The 21,074-nt window shown below is 35.2% G+C and overlaps 1 pseudogene; it reads right to left on the bottom strand.

Annotated features, from left to right (window-relative positions):
- Nucleotides 1–2,838: 2,838 nt before the first annotated feature.
- LOC126876820 (carcinine transporter-like) lies at nucleotides 2,839–19,749 on the bottom strand (annotated as a pseudogene).
- Between the last annotated feature and the right edge of the window lie 1,325 nt (nucleotides 19,750–21,074).

Below are 21,074 nucleotides of genomic sequence, written 5' to 3'. Positions count from 1 at the left end.
CGATATCGTACGTGATTTACAAAATCATCGACCGTCAAGGGTTAAATGAGAATTCTCTCGTCCAGAATTATTTTCCAGACGATCGAATTATATCCATTGTATCACGAGGATCGAACTAACTTGTAGCCTTGAACAATTATGTACAGTTGAATCTCTAGCGTAGGAATATTTCAAAGAATCTCAGGTTTTGAGGAACGATAGCTGATACTTGCAACGAACAATAGTATGTCTTTTTAATCGGTAACTGAAAGCAGGGGCTAGTCTCATAAGCACGCGAATGATTCTAACGATCGAATGATTCTAGTTGCTAGAATCATTGTTTAAAGGTGGTATAACGGAGATTGTGCGCTTAAGACGAACAGGTCGGAGGATCTAAAGGAACGAGATTGGAAATATTCGCGTCTCTTCACGAATCAGAATTTTACTATTTCTAATTGAACACGTGACGGAGTTTCGATCTGTTTCAAGTAACATTTAAACCTGAGTGTTACGCCGGGCGACTCTCTGCCTGGCCCAGGTCACACACCGCGGGCCAGACGGACACCAGATGTCCGCTCTTCCGCACGGCGTACCCTCAATAGCCTTAAGCATCCGTCATAAACCCGAGTCACTTGCCTGCTAAGGTCCTTCAAACAAACATCTGTTTCCGAGGAATTTCTCGAGACTATTGTCTACCACAGCTTAACTAAGGAAAGTTGGTTTTTCGCACGTACGCTGCAACTGTCCTCCCACTAACCACTTTCTCTCGAGGGCGGTTGAGACCCTTCGTTTAACCAATTAGAAACGAAGACTATTTCCCTCACTCTTCTAACTAAAATCGTCACCAACAGATCCGATGGTCCCGTGCGCTAGACACACCCACCCTTAGCTTTCCTCCGACACATCATCGTCTCCCAAGACGGTACTGATTTTACATCCTTCGAACGGTCAACATCCTTCGAGCGGGTAGACACACCCGCAGATCAGTCACTCATTCATCTGGTACATACGCACCAGTGTAACTGCCTTCGTTATAAGTTGTGGAATAAACGGTGAAATATAACTTACTATACTGTGTCATATTCATTCAACCACCTCTGTTATCTTAACCGAAACAGGGGAACGACTACTTCGCGGCGTCGATTCACCGAATCGTAGCGAGAATTTACGCCTCTCGCTGACGCGTTTTCCTCGCGACCGCGTCTCTCCGCGAACGGTCGTAACACTGAGCATTTTCAAAATTAACTCATTATCTATCAATTTTTCTTCTAAAATTTGTATATAATTCTATAAATTATTTACTTCTTTTTCCATTGGATTTAAACAGAACAATTTCGGAAGAATGTCGAACATTATGTTAATATCCTTTGTATTAAAAAAAATTCCTGCTTAAAAAGATCCTACAACTTTCATTTTATAATCTCAATTGGGTATGATGGTAGCTAATGAACGCTTAGCAATTAATTGTTTTAATGCATTCCATTTTATGTATGATCAGTAATTACGAATTCAAGGATACTTATTAGAAGTAATATTCTTATTATATCTAAATATATCAAATAGAGATATTTCTCGTATTAATACTGAAAGATCATAAAAAAGAAAATATCATAAAAGAATTTCAATCTTGATGTTTCATTAGAATAATATATATATATATATATGTATGTATATATTTAAATTAAATAACAGAGATCTCAGAGTTTTCAAAGCATTCAACGTGTTGATGCATAAATGGATGATGAAAAAAAGCCACGTTGATCGAGCGAACGCAAAATACACTTCGGTTTAAAAGTCGATCGAAACTCTCATTTCAAGTGTCGGCGATTTATGAATCACCTATATTGATACAAAGGCGATTCGTAATAAAGGAGACAAGTTGAAAGCTTGACAATGCGCGAAGACAGCTCTCTTTTTGTGTTTCGAGTCTCGTGGCAATCCTTTGTTATTCACGGTATTTCATAGTTAAATCAATTCAACTAGAGTATTCCTTCAACGAGAAAAGAAGAAAAAGAGCAAGAAGAAAAAGATATAGATCTTTCTTTTCGATTTTTAAAGCGAAAGATGCATAAATACTATGGTATATTATTTCCTTATATATCGTTTCCTTTGATACGTATATCCAATACTGAATTTAATTGTACATTTACATAAGATACTCGAATCGTTTCTCATTTCCAACACTTTACCGACGTTATAGTACGCGAAATAATTACATCGCAATATGTGAACGCAACGTACTTTAAATGCCGCGTTCTGAATTCTTTAAATTTCTTCACATTTTTATACAGTCATTCCAATTGAAAAAAGATACACTTTAAAGAAAATTATCTTGTGTGCAACAAAGCTACTTCGTCGATGAAGCGTCAATTAATTGCTTAAACGTATACTTTGTGTAATTTGACGATTCTTGTCTCTTTCACTGCAATAATCGATACTTCCTCCTAGTTTCTCTCAATAGCTCTCCAATCTCAATACGTTCGTAATATCTTAACATCTAACATCACATGCACACGTTTAATAACTATATTTACAACAAATTTGGCAAGTTTCACGCCACTGGCAATTTCATGTCACTGACAAGTTTCATGTCATTGACAAGTTTCATGCCATTGACAAGTTTCATGCCACTGGTAAGTTTTACCCTACTGGCAAGTTTCGCGCCGTCGCCAAATCTAACCACTATAACCTAGTACAATCCATTTTTTGAACACTTCCAGTAAACGCTGGATTTGAAAGGCCTTTCTTCTTTCTATAAGATTTTTTCAGCATTTTGCTCCTGTCAAATTGAAATAAACGATTATTAGTAAATTTATATTGACATAAGGCGGAGGAAGAATATTATAGAATCTATACTTACGAGGATATACACGGAACCCACCAGAAACTTTGTTCCTTGCCGAAGTCGTTACCCTCCTGTAGGGTTTCTGGTAATTCCTGGTTCAACGTTTCTGGCAAGCCAAGGGTCAGGAAGGCGTGTCCAAAAGACAGCAAACCGAGGGCAACCAGCGGTAAAGATGGATCAATGTCAACCTAAATTAAACGAAAAATATTCTCCCTTTTATACGCTTCCCTTTATACCTCTTTTAGAAGTAATAGCGATTAATTCCGCTTTCCGCTAATTCCTTAATTTCCCTTCGATTTTCGGGAAATAAATGGATACTTCCATAAGTTCATTTTCAGTAATAACATTACACAAATAGTAGTATACTTTGATGTAAATTTATAATTCAAAACAGAATAACTTACACATTAATCAAGAGTGTCCTCGCAAATATTCCTCTTCGTATTTTCTGTATACTTAATATTCTTTTAAATATTAATAAAGAATATTGGTTAAAGACAGAATTTGAAGAAGTTGTCAATATACAAAGGATCATTGATGTTACCTGTATAACGAGATTTTGTAAACATTCGTTTCATTTAGAAACGAAGCTATAGTGTAGTATCGCAAACCTGTAAATAATTACAGACAATAGAAAAGTTACATTTCCTTCGCAAAAAAACGAAACGAAGGAAAATATATCGAAAATCCATCTTGTTTCCGTGATTCGTAAGATCACAAGAAGAATCCATGGCCGACAAGGAACATAATTTTTCTACAAATTAAACCAACTTAAAAAAACGTATTTCAATAACAAATAATATTAGTCGTAAATTAAAAAAGAGGTTGAGTAATTTTCGGATCGTAGAAATACGATGTCGTTAACAAAAATTTCGATTCACTTATCAGATAAATAATGTAAGGTCCCAAAATGTGGGCGATATAACCGATGATATGGATTAAAAACACGCCCTGAGCTCTCACCACAGTCGGCGGCATTTCCGCTGCATATTGGAAACCAATATTCGCGGCGATATTCACCCCAAGACGCGCTATAATCGCCATGGCAACCGTTGTCGAACCTTGAATAAGTTGAGAAATATGTAAATGCCACGATCGCCGCATTCCACGCACGATACATACGCCCGATGCGCGCATGGTCCAATTAAAAATTAAATGTCATCCCTGTCGAGTATGTGACGTTGAGAAATAAATGTCAATCGTTAATGGAATAGGATTTAAAGGCGAAAAAGAAAAAGAAAAGAAGAGAAGAGGAATATTTGTATAAAAAGATTTTATAAGATTCGATTATTATTAATACTAAGTAAAATGACCGGATTGTATAATTGTAAATTCTCTATAATATGATTTTAAATAATACGGGTCTATATTATTATGTCGTTCAAGTCTGTTGTCTATAAACGATAAAAGAGAATTCGAAGGAAAATTTTGTTGCAAGATGAGGAAATAAAAATAGTAAATTGTTTTATAACTACAACGTTCTATTCTAAATACGGATTAAAAAATGTCTATTTTCCACTCCTTAATGTCCTTGAAAACGCGGATATCCCCTAACGCCACCGCTTATCTCCTTACTATCTAACAAAAACATTATTCTTGCATCAAGCACGAGCTTTCATTTCTCAATCTCCCAAAGCTTTCACTGGAGAAGCTTCAGAAAAGCGCTTTTTAAAACGACCGTCGATCGATAAAACCGGATTTTTTCTATAAAATTCACCCCCGCTTTCTCACTGCTATTCACACGTTCCTGCTATTTTATTGAATAATATCGATTGACAAGTCATTTATCAAGAAATAAAAAAAAAAAAAAAAAGAAAAAATGTTACCAGAGGGGGTAGCGATGGCAACGAAGGAGAAAATGCCACAGAGGAACATCGATGCGAAACCCATCCATCGTCTGCCCCATCTGTCGAGGAAAAGGGCGAGTAGAACAGCGGCCGGAAGTTCCGTGAGGGACGCTAAAGAGAACGACGTGAAAACGTCGGGGTCCAGAAGTTTCATGTTCCAAACGTGGCCGTCGAACACCCACACCATCAGCAACCTAGAAAAGAATCAGCCGAGTCATACATAAATCACGCTGGACTTCAAAATCGTTTATTAATCCTTCGCATACTCGTTCCCTCGCGTTTGACGTTTATCGATGCTAATTATATACTTAAGCAGATTCTTAATGACCCACATAAAATGCCCCATATACTCTCTTAATGTTCATTCGAGTAGTTTGTATCTAGTTTATGGTAATTTGTGTCTATTTTAATACTGGTTTTATAAAGACAGGGAAGTAGCGTCGAGGCTGATTGGTAACTTGGTTGAATTAACGGTGTAATATAATTGGAATATCGTGAGGCTGAGAGTTAAGAACATATTCTTAGTTAATTTTATTTTAGGAAATGCAGGAAGATTCAGAATTATCATAGTATTAAAAACAAAGAAAATATAAGAAACGTAAAGGAAGTATAAAATTGAATACCTTTCCTATCTACAGGGTGGTTGGTAACTGGTGATACAAGCGGAAAGCGGGTGTTGTACGCGAAAAAAGAAGTCGAAAATATATGTCGGGTTATGGTTAGAATTTTGTAACAACTCTTCACGTGAATTAGCCATTGTTCCACAAAGCCGAGATTATATTTACACGTATATACAGGACTATCACAAAGCTTAACAAATAATAAGTCTAATGAATAATAAGTTTAACGAATGATAAAATTAGTGAATAATAAATTGTATGAATAATAAGTTTAATGAACACTATTAACAATGTCTTTGGGTTCAAACGAATCCACAGTCAACGGGATAACTCTTCACTAAACGTAAACTAATCTTAGGCGCAAAATACGATTGTTGAAAATGCTCGATGTATCACTCTCCAAAGCAATCACACGAATGCCAGCCTCGTGGAATTTTTCTCGCTGTACGATTGCATTTGTTTTCTATACCCGTTTGGAAGCATCGAGAAGGTTCCAAACGCCGTTGCTAGGCAGTTTCTGCCTGAAGTTTGATTATTAATACAACGTATGTCCCATTGTATCGACACCTCCGAGGCAACATCACACGTGGCTAGGCCCGACATATAGAATAGAATTTTTTTTTAATTTTTCCGAGCGAAAATTCAAAGTCGATTTTCTCGAAAACAAAACCTCAAACAAAAAATTTTTATTCTATATCTTCGACTTCTTTTTTCGCGTAGAATCACCCCCTTTCCGCTTGTACCATCAGTTACCAACCACCCTGTATATCTTTTCGTATATGATTATAAGTTTCTCTGGTGTCTTAGTTTTTTCTAAAATAATATTGTAATCATTGCTGAGAATTTACAAGTAAAAAGTTCTAGCTGTGTAGTTTGTTCGATTGATGTTGGAAAGGTTAACTTACCAATAAATGATGAGCATGATAGTGATACGACCAAGTCGTGGCAGCTTGAAGAGATGTAGGACAGTGTATTGATTATGCGATTGATCCTTCTCATTCATCGCCTTGCAACTTTTCTCAAATTCGTCGAATATTTCTTGCTTCACCTCTTTACCGTTCACTTTAGCGAAGTTTTTCAGCATCTCGATCGCTTTGTCCACCCTGCCACTGGTTATGTACCAACTACGGAAGTATATGAAATACGCAAACGTTATAAAAGCCTGTAAGAAATTTTCAAAATCATCACTTTCACCAACCTTTTGTATCGACAAACTTTTTGTGCAAATTTGAATAGAGCTGTCTAGTTACGCATCAATCATTTATTTTGCACAGCTAAAAATGTGATGGCTTATCGAGAGAAAGATGTTGACCTTGAGATGTTTTATTATGTTTTATTTACGAGACAGAGGAATCGATGTAATAACCGATCCCAAGATAGTATGTATTGCTGGATAAAATATTACCCAATTTAATTCAGCTATAATTTTGGAATTTTTATGGTCCGGTCTCAAAGGACTTTTGATGTTTTAAGAGAAACTTTAACGTAAAAGAAATTTCTTATATTTCTTTGAGGATTATTTTTAAAGAATTTTCCGATGATACGAAGATACAAAAATAATCCAAAGGACGAGGTAAGATTAAATGTCTACTATACTATCGTATACTAATTTACTTACGAAATTTCTTTGTATTATATTTTTATAATGAAAAAGAAATTGGAATTAAACTACCGTGCACTTTCAGGAACAATCCATGGTCCTACAAACGCAACCACCATAGGACATGCGGTGACCATGCTGAGGATCCTCCAATTTGAGATCCAATATGCGATCCAAGGCAAAAGACTCGAGGCTGCCGCGAAATAAAGTCCAAACGACATGTTCGCTACCAGAGTTCGATATTTCGGACCGACATATTCGATCACTGAAAGAATAATTCGTGATATCGTTATTGTATTACATCGTTATAGAAATCTTCCCAAATGTTTCGTCAATTTCGTTTCTTCATTTGATATAATAATATTGTTTCCTTATTTCCTTTAGGTTTGTCCTTTCTTCGTTTTTTACCAATCTAATTTCAAATATTCAGACTTATTTGTAGATTTTATAAATCATTAACATCGACAATGTAAGATCGTTTTGAATTAAAAAGAATTTTAAAAGGAACACTGCTTTCATCTCAATATCGAACGGAGAGTGCCTCAGTAATCGTGGTATAACCGAAGATTATTCTCCATAGGGAAATAGGTCACTCGAAAGATATAATTTCATACCAGAAAAGTATACAGAATTAAGTATCCTGTCGTTTAAAATAAAATATCTTAAAGTATCCCTAGACACATGTAATTTTAATACCAAACTAGATATACAATTACACAACAAATTTCAAATTACGAGATATAATTCCAAAATATAAAGTTTCAGTAAAATCATTTACCATTAAATATCTTAAAATTGATATCGTAAAATTCGAATAAAAATTTGACTTAAGAAAAAACAAACCGACATAGGGCAATAAACATTTATTCAAACACGTCATAAATAGTTAATCGTTACGTAAAACGGGACCGATACCGGCGCCTCATTATTAGGTCATAAATTATAGTTTTCCTATTCTCAACAGCTTTTTCTCTCTTATAATTTTCTCGATGACTCACCGATAATGAAAAGCACGTTGAAGCAGTTATCGAACGAGGTACCGACGACTAATCTCGCCAGACAGAAGCTCCAGAAGCTGTTGCAAAACGCAGTGCCGACAGACGCGATGAAACCAACCGCGTTGCACGCAACCAACGCTGGAATTCTGCCACAATGGTCGGCTATGTAACCGAATATTAAGCCTCCAAGAATGCTGCCGACGAAGAAGGCCGATTGTGCTGCTGAGCCAAGGAATGCGTGGTCGCATACTCATTCCAGCTGAAACAGAAAAGGGGGATGCTTTATAATTGCGGCTAGTTATGAAAAAACACCGCGTGGTTAGAAAATCGATAGAAGGTGAAGAGAATAAGGAAGACGACGAAAGGACGAGTAATAAATTCCGTAGTTTTTTAATATCATCAGAATTGAAAACCTGAGTCGTAGGTTAGTTAATTGTAGTCTTTTGGTAATATTTTTAGTAATAAAATAGTAGAGGTAGTTTGCATAATTCTTGGATATGATTAGAGAATTTGTCATAGTGGAAGGAATATAAATTTGTTAAGTAGAAGATAGTATCTCCCGATTTAAGTAGGACTTTTTTAGTAATAAAATAGCAGAAATAGAAATTAGAAATGTAGTATCGGGAAGAAGGGCCTAGGAAATGTCGAGCTAACTACAGACAATGTCGCGAGAGCCGAGGCGCTGTCGGTTCCATCAATGCATTACCGAGTCCTTCAGGTAAATAGCTTTGCCGAAAAGACCTACGTGACCCTGGCTACGAGCGTCTGTAGAACACGTGTGCGGTGGGCCCAGCAATAGACAATAGAGTGCTACAACGGCCAGAGAGGCAGTCGAGAAGCAGAGTGCGAGTTGAGCGGATACGGAGTGTGAGTCGGCTTGCGACGATATCGTAGTCTGTCCTTTTGTTATCGAATATCACTCATTAAAATACATCAAACTTTAAACTCTACCATCATCACTTATCACTTACTCTAAGAATCCACAAGTTACTACAGAAATAATAATAATAACAATAAATATTCGATAAAAATGTCTTGAGTCGTAAGAAGTTACCAAGTGCGTATTTATACGTTCAATTCGAAATATCTGTCTATTGTACAGTTGTAACTTTCACTTTTCGATTTATGCGATATTATATAAACGGATTCATGTTCGTGATTTAATACGCCGAGACGTACAAATAATTAAGGATGACAAGGTTAATTTTATGTTCCGTTATAAACGAGCTCTGTTAAGATGCAAACAGCATAACAAGTAATTACACCTACGTCTAAGTTCGTGCAACCAACAAGGACTTCTTTTATAATGACTGCATTATATGCTATCGTCAGCAGCTTTATGAAAGACCGTAAATATTTATAGAACGACGGTTCCAACAGTTTTAATTTAAATAAAAATTTGTTAATCGGTGTTTGAAGTTACTTTATATAAAGAATATAATTTTCTCTTGTGATTTTACCTCGACAGCTATAGATTTGTATGGTATCATCGTGTGATTAAAGGTCCATCCATATTGGCATGGTTTTATTGGCCAGGATGGGTCTGCCTCTCTGATACCACTCTCCAATATGTCGGTATAGTTCACATTGTACATGTTACATCGCGAAAACGAAGTCGCACCTTCCGCCAGCAATTCCTCACTCGACGCTGGAGGGATCGATAGTGCAATCCTACATAAAACAAGAATACGTTACATTAACGATGATGAAATTTGCAAGAAGTATTTTTAAGAATACTAATTTTCCTTTGATTTTCTTATCTTTTTTTAAATAACCAAGGAAAAATGACAGCAAATGGTAGAGAGAGGGAGAGAAATTGGAAAACTAAGATGAAATTTCTACTCAAAAGTGCATAGTTTTTAATCCTAATCTTAAATTAGTCCAATTCCTTGAAACTTAATTCGAATCCTGTTTAAATAAAAAATGTGACAAAAGTAATATACATAACAATATAAAAATCTATAATAATTTCTCTAATAAAGAATAACGACGATATCAGTAACAGTAATAACACATTATCTTTAATAGTGTTTACATTTTCGCATTTTTAAATTTTCTGTAAAAATAAAATTCGCATAAAAATCCGCGGCCTATTTATTATTTATAAATCTGCTTTTTCAAAAAAAAAAAAAAAAAAATCAAAAATGAGAAAGGTGAAAAAATAAAACAACAGGAAAACAAAAGCACAAAATATAAAAGAGGAAAAGAGACAATGACCGTAAAAATAGGAACAAAGGCAAGAGCTGGAAGGACGATCGTCCCGTATCTGTTGCACTCCGAGGCATTCGAATTGTGTTGGGATTTAATTACCGATCGCTGCACGTATCGGTGAGTCTATTTCCAGACAAATAAACGGTACGCGGGGAGATTCGAGAAATTATGCGAAACGAAAAAGAATTTCCTAGCCGATCAGTTCGCGGAACACGTGAACGTCTAGAATCTGCCGGAGGTCGTCGACCAAACTGGTTTCCGGCGGGCCCCCGGAACGCTAAGAAATCGTCGATCTACAAAGCGATAGTTTCGCCTTGGCCAGGGTGATTCAATGGAAAACAAGCGTAACGAACGATTTTCCTCGTTGACGCATCGTAGAAAACCAGATCTCGCATGCGTCGTCAAGAATGGTAACACGATTCGTTGGAATCGTGCCATCCAGACTTCCTATCCTTTCACAAGTAATTCCTTACGTTCTTGAAATAGAACACGTGAAAAAGACGTTGATAATAGTATAACTATGGAATCGCGATTTCCAACTATTTTTATCTCGTCGCAAACTGGTTATAGGTATCTCCCCCACTCCCGTACGACACGATATTTACATATGCATTTACATATACAACGCGATACTTGGGTTTTCCTGATTCAATAAACACAGTTGTTTCGTGCAAGTTATCAGATATTATATTGTGGTTTTAAAGAAACAAATTGTCGCGATGCGATACGCTATCACAGCTGAGAAAATGGAAATCTCCGTGCAAGTGGAAGATTCTGTCGTCGAGAATATTTATTGCGACCTGCATGGAAAACAAACAGGCTTTCGAGAAGCCTGGTTTAAACTACGTGCACGTGACTTGAACAGATATGTACATATGCATATAAATTGTCTCCTATAGAAGGTGGTTAATTCTAGACATCGAAAGGAACGTCTTTAATGAAAACATGTATTGATTTGTTATACGATCAACATGATTATTGACCATTTCGATCTGCCCGAGCTGAAAATGTCTATCGCGTAACAGGGTAAATTCGAACATAAAGAAACTATGTAGGATCGTTCGTTACGTATAACTCAATAATTCAAATAAGACAAATTGCACATGAAGTGTCACTTACTTTTGTTTGTCTGTGAGGTTCCATCGTTCGAGTTCCGGAACGGTACACCAGTGTTCAGCTGGCAATAGCGTGATGAAGAAATGCGTGAAGTAGAGGAACGCGTAGACGAAGGTGAAGGAGCATGATGAAAAGGAACCATTGGTAGCGGCTGGCCTCGCCAACGTACGGTAGTATGTCGTCGAAGGTTTCGATCTTCGGACGTTCGCCCTCCTCGGCTTTTACGGACTCCACCATGACTGTCATTATCTCGATATCTGCGAATCAATGATCCTCGATCACCTACTTAACTCAAATTACACGTTACGAGGAAACTAAGTTCAAGGTGAATGGGGTCTTATTAGGTCGCCGAATAAATTCGTGTTGCAATGCGTTCATACCTTTTTATGTGTTTTAGGAATACAGATCGATAAACGATCAAGGTGATCGATCTTATGATATACAGTGGCTCACGGAAGTACTCGAACACTTTCATATCACGAAACGTTCTATAATTTCGTTAGCACTCTAACGAGATACGATTATCGAGATTATAATAGTAAAATTTGGAATCAATCTGAGATTGTATATTGAAGATATATATACATGAGACAATGTATATATATTTCGCAAATATATATGTTAAATGAAAAATTAATATGTATATAACACATGATGATGATTTTACTACGTACATCGTGGCTTATTATTCTTATTAATTTAGCGAATAATTGACTGCTCAAATACTCTGGTAATTTTTATATATAAAATAACAATAATATATGTTTCCAATAAATATATGAAATTTCTATATACACGTTTAGATCTGTTTCAAATTTTCTCAATGTAATTACGACGATCGTGTCTCACTTCAGTGTCAATGAAATCTCAAAGTGTCTCGTATAAAAATCACCAAAGGTTTGTTTAAGTGCCCGAGTACTTTCACGTGAGCGACTGTTGTTTTAGTAGCAAGTTCTCTTATGTCTATCTCTTCGTTACATTTAGCCGGATAATTTCTCATGTTTATCAACGTGTTATGATGTTTCTCTTATTAAGCGGAGAAATCTCTTCTTCGCTAAATTTTCTTAAACGGGTTCAAGGTGAGGTGAACGACATTGTTGAAATCAAGATGAAGAAGATGAAATCTAAAGTCGAGATGAAAGGAAGTAGATGTTTGTATTGTCTAGATATATTGCCATGCTACTTTTTGACACGATATAATCTTAGGTAAAGGCTAATTCAAGGTGATACAGAGTGTACTGGAAAAAGTGATTTGAATTTGCTAGAGAGGAAGAGAAAAGGAAAGATCCTTGAACATTTTTGCAAGGTTATTGCAAAAAGGAGGATACTATCGAAGGCTTATTGCTGTCACTTGTACGTTCTAACTGGAGTGTCCTTTAAATAATTTGCTTCTTATTAGATCCTTTTTGCAAATAGGAAGATAATATTTTTGAGACGTGAGGATTGTTAAATAAAAATGTAATGTAATCAGATGTAAATTGTCATTGGAATAGAAGAGTTTGTTTAGAAGAAATGATCATGAAATACACAAAATGTATCGTGCGTAATGTGTAAATAATAATTAATTCTAAAGACAATTAATGAAAATTTTAAATAATAGAGCACCATACCTCCGGTTCCTGCTTATTTTGACACTGTGCAGAATGTCACACGATTGTTGCCTTTTTTTTTTAAAGATTATTCAGTTAAGAAACAAGCACCAATAAAAAAGCAATTATAGTTAATTATTAAAAAATCCAAGTAGGTATTACATAAATAAAATTATCAAGGAAGATATTTATCGTAAAGATTGTGTGCTTATGAAAGAAGTAAACGAAATTATTGTAGCTCCATAGTAATTTGTATTAATCTTTGAATCTTGTTTAAATAAAATTTTCGATAAAAATTTGATTCTATCAGTGAACGATTACTACAGTTAATTACTGGATAATTAAAACAAGTAAGTAAAATTATTGTTACAATAATCCCGACAAATTCGTGATATTATTCAACTAGAATCGTTAAGAAAAAATTCGACACCGTTAGCGAACGCCATTTTACTTTTACTTCACGAAGGCTAACGTTATAAACGTTGAATCAAGAGCAATCATTTTCAATATAAAATATACGCGCGAAAGCTTTTGCTCCCTTTGATAATTGAATCCTTAATTTTCCGCCAATTAAACTCTTTCCCAACCACCTTCGTCTTCTAAGAAACCTTTCATACCCCAAAGAGAAATCCCCTTTTGCACAAACTCGCTTTTTTTCAACCATCGTACAACACGATATGATATTTACACCGTGCAATTTACACGATTCAGATCTCAATCTTGCAAATCATTTCGAAAATAGATCGATGATTAAATCGATTATAAAATCGTTCCTGCAAGTTTTAATTGATTAATTATTTCTTTATTTGATGAAATATTATTTATTATTTAAATATCGTTAATTTACTAGCGTTCAATGAAATTTCTCGTAGAATTAAGTTCGTTTAAAATATTATTAATTTAATGACATTTTTTGTAAGATAATTGCGGTTAGATTTGATCTTTAACGAAATCTACGAGATGATCGCGTTCGATTAATAGTCCATACATAGATGTTTCATAAGTGTAGATGGTTATTTATTACGGTTCTGTGTAATTAATGTTCGTTGCGATTACCACGAACTTAGATAAAACAAAGAGTATTAATGACGAGAGAACCGGAAGTGACCAGTCCGTGACATAACTGTTATTTTCTAGGGTCTTGGTAACATTTGCATAAATTATTTCGCGTATACTGTAACGCACTTTACGTTACAACGGTATGTCGATGGACACGAGAAAAGAATTTTTCTACCACAAATTGAATGGCATTTTTGGCGATAATGATTATGTGGAATGATGACTACTTTAATTGAGATTCTAATCGAGATTCAAGTGATATATGAAGTTTGTACTTTCCAATAGGATAAATTGAGAAAAATGTCTTCGAAAGAGAATATGCTATTTTTGAATACACCATTTTTTAATAAGTCTAACAAATTCTGGATCTTTTAATTCACAAGGTTGCAAATCTCCAAATTGTTCAGTCTAAATTTTCGAATCTTCTAATCTCACGATCTTCGAATTTTCTAATCTTCGAATCATTAAAAATCCTAATTTTCATAGAATTTTCAAGGAAGCTATAAAATAAAAATATAAAATATAAAATAAGAAAATTTGAAAAAGATACATAATGCGTTCGATCCAACACCATTTGCTCATAGTAAAAAAAAAAAAAAAAAAGATAAAAGAAATTGTATGCAAAATAGGTAAACGTATTATAGTAAGTATTAGTCAATTATAGCAGATTGCTATCATTAATCAGTAATTATCCGAGTCGTAGCTGCATCTGTATATACATGAAGTATACAACACTAAAAATACATTTTCCTTAACAAAAATACTGAATAAACACATTCCTACGTAGCAACTAGTCAGTTGTGATAAATTGTTCGCTTTGAACAACGATCGACTAAGTTAGCATTGATTTCCGGATTGTGCGTAAAGCGTGCAATAAAACGAACACGTGTTTATCCCTAACGTTAAGCCAGGACCACCTAAATTAATACGAATTTTCCCATCAGGTACCGTCCTTATTCTGACAAAAAAATGCAAGCGATATTTGTGCATGTAAATAATTTGTCTGTGTGTATATATAATAACTTATATGAAACAAGTATTGCGATATTTCTCGTGCATTGCTAGATATAATGATTTTAAATAATTCTGGCTCAAAAATTCGATTAAGAATTACATTGCAATTTCTAGAAAATTGTTACAACATTAAAAAAGCGAGATCTCTTAGAATATGGTATATCAAAAAAATCTTACAACCAATAATTTTACGATTAAAAAATGTAAGAAACCTCCCCAAAGTAATCGATCCGTGAAATTAATGAGAAACGTATGCTCCAGCAAAAGCTACGCGTGAATATTGAACACAGCTTCAAAACCGACCTTTCCCGATTGAAAACGCATAGCAGAGTAGCAATAACTCGTCCACCGACGCACCAATGAAAATGGAGGCTCGTAACGATCGTCATAACTCGAGTGTCAAACGTTCTCGGTAACCGGTTACACAAAAGTGCGCACCTTGAACAACTATTACATCCCAGAACTAATTAATAAGAGCGATCATGGCTAGCATGGATACATATAGTTTGCATACGTGATTTTTCCCTGCGGGGCCAGTTTTCTCGCCTTCGAATCGATCAGGGAAAGCGATCGTGATCGCGATCGAGCCATTGAAATTCATTCGATGCACACGAGATACAGCATAGCGTTTTGATCTCGCGGAACTCGCACAAACTACAAAGTCAAACTTACAGACTCGTAACAATACAAAGTGGAACGATCGTTTGGTTTCACTTCCAACCGTAAGTCTTCCTATTGATTGGTGTTCTTCTTGGTCGTAAGGCAAAACGAAGAAAAGAAAGGAAAGAAATCTGTTATTAATATTGGAATACCATCGTTTTCGAGGAATTATCGTTCTATTTATTTATTTATAATGGCGTTATCGAGTTAATTGTTTCTTAATATGATACATTAAAACACTTATTGTAGTCGATAGAAACAGACATTTTATTTAAGATTGCAATCCCAATTATCTGATTTTCCTGACGGACAATTTATATGGATCGATTGGAATTCATATAACAAGAGTTCACCAATTTTCTTCGCTACTCATCATTTTTCGCGTGATACGAGCTCACGTTCAAGTGAGTGCTTCAAATCGGTAAAAGTTCGATTAATTAATCGAGTTCTACCATATTTAACGCGAATAAGCTTTTGCATAATAAGCAACGAATGAAATAAAAATTTGTTGTAATACACAATGAGTAAGTTAGATTAATTATCGCTTTATATGATAAAAGTCCATGGTCCAGCGACAACATTGGAATTATTTTTTTCTTATTCATCTTGGAATTTATGATTGTTTACGGCGTTCTTTTTTGCGACAAATTGAGCTTATGGAAGTAATTTCTCTTCTAGAAAAATTGAACGCTTACGCCGTGTGCCAGGATAATGCGCAAGAACTAGTGTACAAAGAGTTAATCATTTTGGCTTCTGAAAGACTATATGAGTCACGGTTGTCCTATTCTTGTTGCTTAATTGCAGTGTTTGACCACCTGTTCTAGAATAGTGAGTTTACCTCTCACTGATCGGCACCGATTGGTATTTTGTAGTACAGTGCTTTGTTAGTCGATCGTGGCATTTAAACATACCAAGTTCATAGAGAAGAAGGCAGTTTTCTAAGTTTACGTTCTTTAGAAAAACATAATTTTATCATTAAAACGTCCGACCTTTTGATACCCATCTAAATATGTTATACATAGTCTCGATAAATATCACGATAATGGATAAGTATATATAGTCGCGTTTCTGTTCCAATAAAAGTGAACACTATCGATGAACACTAAGTGATGCTATCGAAAACACTTGTATATTTTTAGAAATTCCAAAAACAACAAATCCGATGTCAGTGATTTTGTCTGATTTGCTAGTTTCTAGCGTTAAGATTGAATACACAGCTGGCAAATTTTCTATTTCAAAGATCTATTTAACTTTGTGATTAAACAGCTTTCTACAAAGTTTTGCGGATTTGTTAGTTATCTTCGAAAGAATAAGCAAGCTTTAAAGGACTTTGATCTAGTAAGTTTATTCCTCTTCAACTTTATACTTAATCATCAAGTAACGCTATAATTAGAAAATCAACATAAATGGATTTATCATATTTCTTCTGTCTAACCTTCTTTAAAATAATTAGCTGTTAAATGAGCCAGAGTTCTAGGAAATCTCCGATGCTGTTGATCTTCAACGAGATACAGATATCTGACAGATACTATCAAAATTCTATAGACGTCTATCCTTCAACTCTCAGCATACCAATATTTATGCCATCATCGACGTTTCTTCACAAAGGGTCCTTAAAGAACTTTATGATTCTGTTACTCCTAAGTTACTTTGTACTGTTATATTTTTGTCATAATAGTGCCTACTAGAAATGTTTACCTAGTATATAAGTTTCACTATTATTACCATTCTATCGTATGTTGTACTCGGAGTTAGTCACAGTTTCTCAGAAACGTCTAACTTACTCTTAGTTATTCTGGCACAGACGCTGTGTTTCACTTACTGAAAAAATAAACAAAAGAAGCAAAATGATGTACGTAATATACTAAAACATTCTAAGATACCGTGGTAATTTTTCTATTTCTTGTGTAAATCATTTCAACTTGTTTTTTTAATGTTTTTATTCCTAATTGGTACACCGAAATGGATGTAGCAAATGTATATCACGGTATTATCCAAATAGCCTAATATCCGAACGTTCTATTATCCAAACACAATATTTCTTCGTAACGAATGCCCTTTTCCGTTTCAAATATGTACATACGTATGTCGTCAGTGTTCATACACAATGTACTCTTTCCTTGATTTGATTCATTGAATTGTGATTATACGAATTTGGTATGAAACTAGGAAGCGTTCTAACTATCGCAGGAAAATACGATGTAAACGAGAAAACTGGAAAGTGATGTAAGCGCAACAAAATTAGCAAAAATACACGATATTGGAGAAGCCAGAATCACAGACATTAAAGGAAGAAAAACATAATTGAAAATTCTTCAAAGCACGTAGATTCCTCGGATGTTGGCAACGGTAGAAAAGCCGTAAGTATTCTGATGTAATGAAATGTTTCACGTAGACGATAATAATGGCGATTTTATATAAATGAAAACAGCAGACGAAAAAGCTAATGAAAAGATATCTTCTCATGCCGAAGCACTCGTGGCACTCGTAGAAGAACTTCGATGATTCGAAGTACGATAAAGAACGTAACTCTGTGTAGTTATTTACGTTGAAAAAATTATCTGATTATGGATTCATAAATATTTAAAGAATCTGTCGATTACTCTTAAACTGTATTTGGATAAATGAAATTTCGTCTTCCTATTATTTCAGAAAAGAGAGGCTCTACTACATTGTCTGCAGTATGTTTCTAATAATTAGTAAAATATCTGAACTAAATAAATGTAGACGTGAAAGTCACTGCACATCAGTATATTAAGGGTCAGCACAAATACACTGACTGTCACATCACGAAGACATTTTAAAGAACTAATAAGGACAAAATTGTTTATTTAACAAATCAAAATCTCGATCAATTAACGGACCACCATTATATCGTGATACTTAACGAAACTTCCAATCTTAAGAGCCATATATTATTATATTATAGCAGTGTTATAGCAGTCATTGGCTCGGATTTTAATTAAATTGGTCGTGAAAGTGAGAAGAAGTAAAGAGACCGATTAATTACGAAGAAATGGTATGTATGTAACTTGATCGGAGCAAATACCAAACTTTTAGTTGTTATCTTCAACGAGGGAAATTTGGTCATCTAAGTAGGTTATCGACGCAAGTGTTAATGAAAGATAAAACACGATTGGAGCAATGAAAGAACTTCATTCTTTTTCCTTCTTCGCGAAATAGCAAATATACAGTAGCTTACGTGAAAATATCTGAATATTTGTGCAAACATTTTGTAAATATATCATGTGTATTATGTTCGCGATCAATGAATATCACAGTAGTTCCTATATGAGTTTTCAGATTGACTAAAAATTTGACTGACCTACAATAGTCATGTCTCATTCCGATACTAAAGAAATTTTTAAATATTTTATGTAACGCATACAATAAAGATACGTAAGTTATCTATGCTAAATGCTGAAATACTTATAGAAGTCCTTTATGGATATAGTAGATATTATAATATGTGTGTTAGGCGAAACATTTTGAAGTTTAATTATCACCGTAATGAGACACGGCTAAGATAACACAGGTACGGTTATATCGAACAAGTTTTTCCCGATATGCTTCATAATGTTTCGTGTAACAGATAACATACATTATGCACCAAAGCCTTTTACGACCAGCGTTCAAATACTTTCACGACGAACCACTGTACCAAAATTCAAGTCTCACGCGACACATCGATACGAATGATCGGTGCAAACAAACGTTTACCTTTTCCACGATCGTTCGAGAGCAACGCGAAACTTCACTCGGCGTATCACAAATCTCGTCGTGGTTTTGTTTCTAAAACGAGAAACTCTCTGCAGAAGTCACAGAAATAAAATGAAATCTAGCTTCTTCACTTTTGTCCGACTCGATAAGTCGATTTCGAACAAACTTTACTCTTTTCTTCTTCTTCTTCCGGATGTCTTTTCACTGTTTCAACAGGATAAAACTGAAATTGGAAAAATAACAAAAAAAATCGCGGATCGCAACGACTCTCGTGATCCTGTGATCCAAGTCCAGGACACGTGCTCGATCTCGATCGTCACAATGATCTTGGGTGCACGGATCCTCGATTTTTCGGACGCCGCGCTACATCGTCGTTTAAAAGGGGGCACGCACCGACTGTTCGCCGCGTGGACAATTAGCGGGGCTTTATAGCGTGTGCAAACGAAAGCGGAGCCCCACCAGCGTCGTGTGTGCGGCTATTGGACGATGACTTTGGTTCCCGTGGATCGTCCCGTCGACAGCAACGCCGAAGTCGAAGACGTCACTGGAGAACTGCGGGGATTTTACGATTCCAAAGAGCCGCTTCTCCTGCTTCACCGCGACCGTTGGGTTTTCTCGTGACTCGTTTGCACGCTTTTTTCCCTTCTCGCTCTTCTCACTACCATCGCAATCTTCCTTCTCCCTCGTCGCTTTGTCGCGACACGTATACGCGACCGGAAAGCGAGAGACATAAACTGGTGACGCGCAGGTGAGTGTACCTGCCGAGAACGTTGCGACGTTGTTGCATGGTTTGATATGTTTCCCCAAACTGTGTTTGGTTAACTAACTTAATTCGCCTGTTGGTGACTCATGGAAATTTGAGTGATATTACGAGGTGCAGTTGCGGAGTATTTGGAGTGAGAATTTGTGAATTTCCTGTGTTTCACCATGTTACGTATGGTAATTTACAGTGTTGTTTGTATAGTATAGTACAGATTGGAAGAGATACAATAATAAGCAGACAGCTAGGCTGGTTAATTGATCAGGAATATTAATTGAGTATGAATTGTTTAGCAAGGAAAAGAAAAAAGTATAATTCTAAGTTGCTTTGCTGCGTACATTGGGATTTATGATATACGAAAGATCGATTTCTTCCAGGTAGGAAAGAATGATTATAAAATAGAAATTATTACGTAATTTTTAGTATCGCAGGTTTACCGTGGTATTGAATTCGGCTAATGATATGTGAACTGGAAAAACAATGATCATGTGAATTAAATGTTGATTATCCATCCGTCGAAGCGTTAGTCAGATATCGTGTAACTGATAGTTCCTTGAGTGGTTTTCAAAGTCGAACGATGAAACAATTTGAAATAATCGTTCCATTATCGACGAAATGAACGAATTTATCTAATGGGGCTCGTTAATTTATTCGACTTTTAATATTAATTACTAATTGTTATAGAAATTGATTTAACAAATTTGATATAAATTGATTTACCATTAATTAATCGATGGTAGAAAAGAAAAAATGGTTAGTTTTACAGATTTTACAAAATAAATGTTACTATTTAAGAAAAAATAAATTTGATGGGGTAAAAGCTATATGGAAATATACTAACGACTCAACGAATTTAAATTTAAAGGACTTTAGAAACAAAGAAACAGAGACAAACTTTAGTTCTCGATGATACTTGACACGTGAATTGATTAACAGCTTGTCTTGCGTGATTAAATTTAATAGGATTAATTGAAAAGTTCGTATACCGTGTGTGAATCATGATAAAGTTGGTTTCATCGTAATTCACACGGTACTCGCAATGATCATTCAATCGGC

This window comes from Bombus huntii, unplaced genomic scaffold (genome assembly GCF_024542735.1).
Source record: "Bombus huntii isolate Logan2020A unplaced genomic scaffold, iyBomHunt1.1 ctg00000097.1, whole genome shotgun sequence".
Classification (NCBI taxonomy): domain Eukaryota; kingdom Metazoa; phylum Arthropoda; class Insecta; order Hymenoptera; family Apidae; genus Bombus; species Bombus huntii.
Note: the sequence above shows the minus strand (reverse complement) of the source record. Positions and strands in the feature narration are given on the sequence as shown.